Here is a 7,970-nt window from a genome sequence, read left to right as displayed (position 1 = left end):
TGTCTATGTCAGTTAAACAAAAAGTAATGAGCTTTGAGAGATGTGACTGCATCTCTGAGATCGGCCCACAGAAGGAATGGAGACATCCGCACTGCCAGATGCAGCCAGCTGTGCACCCCGCAGGAGGAACACATTTCAATGGTAAATTTATTTGACTTGCTACTTACTTTGAACCACTAAAGTGAAACAAAAGAAAAAATAATCATTGGGGAGGGGGTGTCTGAAACCTTTTATTGGAATAAACCAAAGTAATCTCAAAACATCTTGACCTTTCCTTGTATTTTCTAAGAAAATACATATTTAGCTGAAAAAAATTAAAACCAAACCAAAAACAGATTATATTTTTCCTCCTCATTGAAGATTGGGAATGGGGGGGGGGAGTTTCTGTTTCATGTTATTCCTCATTTCAGTCCTTCTGCTCCTTTCTTCTCATCTCCCACACCCATTCCTTCTGCCTACACCCACGTGCAGCTCTTCCCCCCTACATCTCCCAGCCCCCTTCCTAGCCTTGATAATTTCCAGTTTATGCTACATCTCCCCATCGGTTGCACTTGAACACGTGGAGTCCCTCCAGCCCCAGCTCCCACTCCCTCCCTGCAGCAAGTGGGACCCTGCTCACCCCAGCAGTTCCCCATCAGCCTCACCCCTGAGTGCCAAGGAACCACGGGGACGGGGATAGGGACAAGGAGGGGGATGGGATAGGATGGGATGGAATGGGATGGGATGGAATGGGATGATTCTCAGCTCCCTGCTGCTGCAGGGGTGATGCTGTGGCAGAGATTGCTGCTATGAGCATGCAGCTCTTTGCACCATCTTAGATATGCTCTGGGGCTGTTAAGAGGAAAAGCCCAACAGAGGCTCTGCAGGTGTTACAAGCCCAAAATAAAATGCTCTTTTCCTAACAGGGATGTTCAAGGCTGAGAAACCAAGGCCCGTGACAGTCACATGCAGCACCTGTGAAGAGCTTTATCTCCTAACGTGTTGTGCATCCAGTGAAGCGGGGGTACTTTCCAAAGCTGTGTCAGTTGAAGACACACAAGCGCTTAAATGCCTGTGGCAGGCTCTGGAGGAACCTTTTTAGAGCTACCTGAGGTGGGAATGAGCGCAGACCCTGAGTGAAAGCGTATGTCAAACCCCGGGTGCTGCAGCCCAAGCTGCTCCGTGCCAGGAGCAGCTTTTTCACCAACATTGCTCAGCCCACGCCGTGAGGGCAGAGGTCCCGGGGGAACAAGGCTTATCTGCGAATCCAGCCAGCCAGAGCCCCAAAAGCAAGGAATGAGCAAATTCACGGGGTCCGGAAGAGTTTTTAGCACTGACACGGGGAGCCGCACGTGGGAAGTGAGAGCCCAGCCGAACTGGGGCTTCGGCGATGACAGGCTCAGCCGATGGCGGCTGTGGCACGGCCTTGGCGTTGGGCTCCTCGCAAGCCTTTCCTGAGGAGTAGCTTGTCATCGCCCCAGAAGCACTATACAGCCTCGCTCCTCGCAGCACGTGATGAATTGCAATATCCTAACAAGAACACATCGCTTTCAGAGCTGCAACCAATATACAAGTCCATTGGCAGCAGATGTTATTAATGATGCCAATACATATTTTCTTATTAATCTTCCATACTAGGCTTGTGTCTATCTGCAAATGATTATCATTCATTTTCCTGACAAATCTATCAAGATCATTTATTACTGTTCGGCAAAGGATCTTCTTTTAAACAAAGATTAATAACATTGCATTTTATCTGGCTGGCTGAGCCAAAGGAAATGAAATTAACAATGAACCCTACAAACATGTCATCACTTTAATTTACCGGAAAATATTTTAAAATGTTATTTAAAAGAATATACGCTATGGTGGGCAGAGTTTATTACAAAGGAAAGAAATGAAACCGCATGCATTTTAGCAGGGTGGAGAGTAAGTTAGCAAACAGGGCACCATGTTTTCTCTGGTTCCTTGCGCTCCTTTTCTGGGACAAGGAGGCAGCAGCACTCACAGCCTTCTCGGTGTGCACAGACGGGCACCTGCCCAGGTGAATCGTAGCTGGAAGTCACTGTTTCTGGGTTAAAGCAGATCCTACCCGGGATCACAAGGTCTCATCCCTGCAGGGAGAACTGCCCTCCCTGCATTCCTATAGAGGGAAACTTCACCAGGGTAAAGCTCGTGGAGGTCTGAGGGAGAGGAGGGCACGTGTGGGCTGGCAGATTCCTGGCACATTTCTGCACTTTTGGTCCCTGTGAGGAAAAGAAACAAACTCAGTAAATTTACATGGTTTAGTTTCCTTTCTTCTGCATTCTCGTCTTACTTTCCCTTCCCTTCATTTGAGTAATATAAAAAAAAAAAATCAATAAATACACACCAAAGACCATATTAGAACTCCCCTCTTACTGCAAATAGTAATGCAAAAACTTAATACCAGCTTTGCTTTTGCATTGCTTTGTTTATACCCATGAGCTTTTATTTTTTAAGCCCCGTTTCTGTGCAGGTGCCCACCACTGTCTCTCTGCAGGACTATTCCCATGGCCCTGGCTCTGGGCTGTGACATCTCCAGCAATGGGAACCCCACCTCCCCTCCACAGCCTTGTGCCTGCCTGGAAGGTGTTCCCCCCCCCCCAGTACTCCAGCTCACTTCTCTATTTCTCAGCACCCAGTGCTTCCAACACCAGCAAATTACTCCCTTGCCGGGGGGGCGGAGAGGAGAAGGTTGCTTAAAACACTTTTGAATTATGTAGTCAAGAAGTGTCTCTCCTACAGATAATAAAGTCAACTTCTTACCTTCTGTGGATTCATCTTATCTTACCCAGATACCAGGTTGGGAGCAATGTTTTAAACCCCAGACAAAAGAAAATAACCCGGCTAACCTCAAGCTGTAGCAGTTTCAAAATGCTGACATATCGGCAAGAGGATTTCCAAGTGTGCATTTGTGTATCTCTATGGAGTAGCAAAAGCACACTCGCTAAATTGGCTGGTATTTAACTATACATTTTACTGCTACATAACAAAGTCTTCTGGATTTTTATTTTTTTTTAATTAAAAAGTCATCAACATAGCATAGGTCTTGAAAAATTTATAACAAATACAAAAAGCCTCAATATATCCCAAAGCAGGGTTTGGCTCGTCTGCAGATTAAAAGGCAATGAGTTAATGAGACACAAGTTGGCCCTCTGTTTAAGCTGGAGCTGTCTCTCCAGTTACTTTGGGGACACTCTGTAGTTTGATAAAGTGGCAAGAGCTCAGGCTGCACATGTCCAGGCCATACATACTGAAGTAGGACCAGACTCCAAGCTTCTAAAAGGTCTAATCTGCTACAGTGACCTAGCATTTACTGGTAGAATCTGTGATCTTTGACTCAGCAATAACCACAATGCCTATGGCAGAACATCCCTGCCTATTTCTTTATCAAACTGCCAGCTTAGCCATGTTTATTTTAGCATAATTGTCAATCCTGGCATAAAGACTGCAAGCTAAGAAACCAGTTTCTGGCTAAGGTGGTCTAAAAGCTAAATACTCACTACATCATTAAAAAAAAAAAAAAAAAAAGGAGCTGCCCCTTATTTCTAGTGTGACTGCATCTCGCTCCAGCTTTCAACTGCTGGATTTCATCAAGCCTCTTCTGTTACATTAAGCAGTTGTCTGTTATGAACTTACACCACATAAATAAAAATCATAGATAGCGCATGCAGAGAAAGAGGGCTTTGTAACCATGGAAAGGCAAAAAAAGGGATAAAGCTAAAAGGAAGTGGTAAAGGACAAAATGTAGTGGATGAAAAAAACCAAATTCAAGCCTCTCATCTCACAGTCCTGTATATACATTTAATGGGGTACGTTTATTTTCCCCATTTCAGACTAATGCTAGCATAACGTGGGAGGTGTCATCCAACCTTGGTGATTCCCCAAAGACAGGTATGAACAGTTTTTAGCTTGTTTGCCTTCGGCAGTAAGAGAGATATACAGTATTGTGAATGCAACATAAGGAGCAATAGATGAAAGTGATTTTTTTTTAGCATAGGTAAAGCGTTGGTGTCACAATTTGAGATTTTTTGTACAACCTCCTCTGAAGCAGGTGAACGTGAGTGAAGAAGCCAATTGCTGAGCTGCCGCCCCAACACAGTGTTGCTGCAACGGCGATGAAGGCTCCCTTCTAGGCTGCGAAAGGTTGCAAGGAAAAGTCACTGCCTGTTCTTCGGAGAAGTGAAAGATGACGGCCTCATCACCCAAATGTAACCTTCTCCCCAGTGGAGACAGCAAATCCACTGGGAACACCAAAATACAGATGTCCTTGTTGGAGAAATGCTCAAGAAGGAGTCTTTGTTGGTGTTGCCCATCATTGCCCCACTGCGCACAACGCTGTTGTTTCCCAAGTGTACCCTGATCCTCAGAGTCATGCCTTTTCTCCACCTTTCTGTGACCCAATGAGTCTTAAAACTCCTACAGGAGAGCCTGAGAATGCTTCTGCCCCAGAACTGCCCAGGCTGCCTCACGCCAGGAACTGGCCACTCTTCAGAGTCTGTTATAGGTTTAAAGCCCTTCGAGGGGAGCAGAGAAGTCTGTGGACATCCAATGGCACTTTAATTCCTGACCTGAGATCCCATATAACAACACCTGAAGCCATCTTCATGCCTGCCTTCCCCTTGTCTCCAATGCAATTTCCAACACCTCTGTGTATCCATCTCCGTCACAGTGCACAGGGGGCTATTACTTAAGCAGGTACCATCTGGTCAAAGGCTGGCATCAAGGTATCGGTGTGCCGCTCAAGCACAGCCCAGGATTGCATAAGCAAAACCTGAAATATCATGCAGTGCAGTATTACAGATAAGCTGTCCAAGCAAGACCAGATGGCACCGCCCTGCCAAGGACAACAAATAGATATTAAGTTATCAGAGTACGAACCAAAGTCAGCCTGAGCCGTTGAGTTCACGCCATTTCTGTGCACGATTCCCAGGAACGAGAAACAAGCTGTCCCAAACGATACTGCAGAAATGCTCCTGGAGAGGGCACGTGAACAATGTTCTGCGAGGCACAGGGTGTCCCTCGAGGAGCACGAGTGTCACGCAAGCGGGAGTGCACGTAAGAGTGCCTAACAGCACACACGTCTACGCAAAACGTAAGAGCAACTGCACTCGCAACGCTCGGTTACTGCTCTGTGGTGTGATTTCTCTACCAGACTATTGTCAGATTGGGTTGGCAGCACTCCGGATTCCGTACTGGGATGCAGAGCATTGGGGACAATTCCTCTGCCCACTTTCTGGTTTAGACTAACACAGCAAGCTTTATTTCTCTGTGTGTGTGTGTGGTGTGGTGGGAGGGAAGGACCAGGGTAACCATTTTAAGAAACCCATAATTTTTGTTGCATTTATTCGAAACAGGAACGTTGTTCAAAACCTTCAGCTGTGACTTGCTCCTGTAGCTTCTACAAAAGCAGCATTCAATTTAATATGTGAGACTCATAACCAACTCACGCAGTGCAATAGTTCACATCAGTTTGAAGAAAAAAATTCTGCTGGAAGCACAGGCAAGTAGCAGTGTCAATTTTTCATTAACCTACAGCCACTGTCTCTGTAGACTTACAGCTCTAAGTAAGATTACTGTTATAATTTCTTCTGGTCCCTAAGGGGAAGGAAAAAAAACTTCTCAAAACTTTTAAGGTCATTAAAAAACCCCACCTTTAAATTGGAGGTAGTTTCAGTTTACTTTCATATTTCAAAATCAAATCTTAGCTTCAGCCTCACACCAAAGCAGAAATGTCAGTTGCTTTGTTTCTACATCTTCTGTGAAAGAAGTTCCAGCTTATACATGGGCTGAATGCCAAGTAAATAGATTTTCCTGGGGAACAAAGGCAGCTTTTTTTGTTTGTTTTAAACATATGTAAATAGAGACCCAGGAGCTGAGCTGCCTGTCACTTCAACCAGGTTTACACTCATGTCACTCCAGCTGGTTATTTCTGACCGACCTTAGGTCAGAACTGCCAAAGTTTCCCTCCCCACTCCTTCATGCACTGGTATCAAGCAGCCACTCAAGCCCTTTCCCTCCGGCCTCATACCTCAGCAAAGGGCAAACAGTTTAATATGTATTCCTTTTTTGCTAGTTTCTTATTCCTTCTTTTCTTTTTTTTTTCTAAGCTTTAGTTACAGAACCACAGAAATACTTTGGTTCTCTGTCACAGTCACCGAGACGGTTCTGAAAAGGTTTCGGCAGATCAGATCAGTATCTGACAATATATGGCTACTATCAATAAACAGCCAGGGCTGTGTTCCTACATACTAGCAGTATATTAAAGACTGATAGCACCTACTGGTTCATGGTCAAGATTATGGGGGGCAGGGAAGAAACAGGAATGAATTGGTAAGAAAAATGACTTTTTTTGTTTTTTAAACAGGAGGGCACCATCAGCCTTCAGATTTCTCTTTTCAGTACCAGGCATTTAAAGAGCAGAGAGTTATTTTCCACAAAGCCAGAAGATGACAACAAAGAGGAGTACAATCCCTTCACATGCCCATCTTCTATTACTCACTTTTTTTTTTTTAATTTAAAATAGCAGATCAATGCAAAATTAAAAGCACTTAATGCTTGTCATTTCCAAATGGCTTGGGTTATATCTCAATCTTCAGCACTCATTTTGGGTGTAATACCAGGTAGCACTGAGGGATGCATCACTTTATAGGCTACGCATAAGCCGCAATTAAGGAAAATCCTCAAGTACACGAGAAACCTCAATTTTGATTGGCCGATTTACCATAACTCACTGATAATTCAAATCACGAGTATTATTCAGTGTGTTCTTCTCCCTGCTTTTTTCATCTCTTGACAAGTTTACAAAGAAAAGAATGGAGCAGAGCTTAGCTGCATTACATCCAATATGCTGCCTACACAAACGCCAGAGAAGCTAAATGAACCCCAGAACATATGGCACTCTGCTGACAGAGCTCAGAAACTGGTTCTGCATGAGCAACAAGGAACATCTTGAAACGCAGAAGACATATGTGTTTTAGGAAGAAGATTGAAGTGTTTCATAATAAAACAGGACAAAGTGAAATACAAGTGCTGTATAAAATTTTAATTAAAAACTGGTTTTACCCCTCAACGTGAATATACAATATGTTTCCCAGATGGATTTCATATTTAAGTATTATCCAAACCAAAAACGTAAATGAGACAAATAAAGCCTTCAAAAATGGCACAGAGGCTAAAATGTATGTAAACACTAGATGACTGTGGTGAAAACAAGGCAGGCAGGGAAAGCAACCTCTTAGCAAATGTTTACTACTGGAGTACTGAATGAAACAGTTCATACAACTATAGTCTTAGTAACAACACAATTAGCTAAACATTCAAAAATTCAAGTCAGTGTAACAATTCAAATATAAGCACTAGAATTCACCACCGTTCAGCAATGTAAATGGTGCTTTTGTTAAAAGTTTCACTGGTTACTTTATACACTGATAATTCATGGGATACAAATACATAATCCATGGCATGCCATGCATCAAACCACTCTCAGAGTCTGCCCCTGCTTTCAGCCTCCCACCCCCACTTTGTGTGAAGTTCTGTTCATTCAATGGCATCAGCTCTACAGGGTTACCTGACCACAGAAAAAAATTTTTGTGCCGTATCCTCAGGATCAGTAAATTCTTATGAACCAAGAGGGATGTTGTTTTGCAACAGCAAACTCCTTTCCCTGAAGAGGCGAGAAGGCAGCTCAGATCACCACTTCTCAGAGAAGTTGCTGAGAGTTCTTTGCTAGGTCAGAAGAAATCACCCAGAATTGAATGGAAATACATATGAAGAAAAAGCACAATCTCCACATTGATCAAGCAAAAAGAAAGATTACAGTTCCTTTATGTTGCCATCCAGACAAATTATCACTGCACCTCAGAGAATTTCTCACTGAAGACAAACAGGGAACAAACTGCATGTCTTTGGCAAGCCAACACTGATAACAAAAGGAGCTACAGCCTCATCTTTTAAGGGCTTTGGTTGAT

Source organism: Haliaeetus leucocephalus, unplaced genomic scaffold, assembly GCF_000737465.1.
Source record: "Haliaeetus leucocephalus isolate CR32 unplaced genomic scaffold, Haliaeetus_leucocephalus-4.0 Scaffold848, whole genome shotgun sequence".
Lineage (NCBI taxonomy): Eukaryota > Metazoa > Chordata > Aves > Accipitriformes > Accipitridae > Haliaeetus > Haliaeetus leucocephalus.
Note: the sequence above shows the minus strand (reverse complement) of the source record.